Below are 372 nucleotides of genomic sequence, written 5' to 3'. Positions count from 1 at the left end.
GTGAACCCTGAGCGTCGCCTGCAGGTGAACCCTGAGCGTCGCCTGCAGGTGAACCCTCAGCGTCGCCCGCAGGTGAACCCTCAGCGTCGCCCGCAGTGAACCCTGAGCGTCGCCCGCAGGTGAACCCTGAGCGTCGCCCGCAGGTGAACCCTGAGCGTTGCCCGCAGGTGAACCCTGAGCGTCGCCCGCAGTGAACCCTCAGCGTCGCCTGCAGTGAACCCTGAGTGTCGCCCGCAGTGAACCCTGAGCGTCGCCCACAGGTGAACCCTCAGCGTTGCCCGCAGGTGAACCCTGAGCGTCGCCCGCAGTGAACCCTCAGCGTCGCCTGCAGTGAACCCTGAGCGTCGCCCGCAGTGAACCCTGAGCGTCGCC

At 68.0% G+C, this 372-nt stretch overlaps 1 protein-coding gene and 1 long non-coding RNA gene across 2 annotated transcripts in view; one reads left to right on the top strand and one right to left on the bottom strand.

The window, feature by feature from the left end:
• The window catches only part of LOC108251143 (calpain-2 catalytic subunit), a 19,360-nt gene that overhangs the window by 4,774 nt on the left and 14,214 nt on the right, over window positions 1–372 (bottom strand). The gene's annotated exons all lie outside the window — the stretch shown is intronic.
• LOC119616872 overlaps window positions 1–372 on the top strand; it is a 6,850-nt gene that overhangs the window by 2,717 nt on the left and 3,761 nt on the right. The window contains exon 2 of the long non-coding RNA XR_005232927.1: window positions 25–119. This is a non-coding gene — a long non-coding RNA (uncharacterized LOC119616872). The remainder of the gene's footprint in view (window positions 1–24; window positions 120–372) is intronic.

Source organism: Kryptolebias marmoratus, linkage group LG3 (genome assembly GCF_001649575.2).
Source record: "Kryptolebias marmoratus isolate JLee-2015 linkage group LG3, ASM164957v2, whole genome shotgun sequence".
Lineage (NCBI taxonomy): Eukaryota > Metazoa > Chordata > Actinopteri > Cyprinodontiformes > Rivulidae > Kryptolebias > Kryptolebias marmoratus.
Note: the sequence above shows the minus strand (reverse complement) of the source record. Positions and strands in the feature narration are given on the sequence as shown.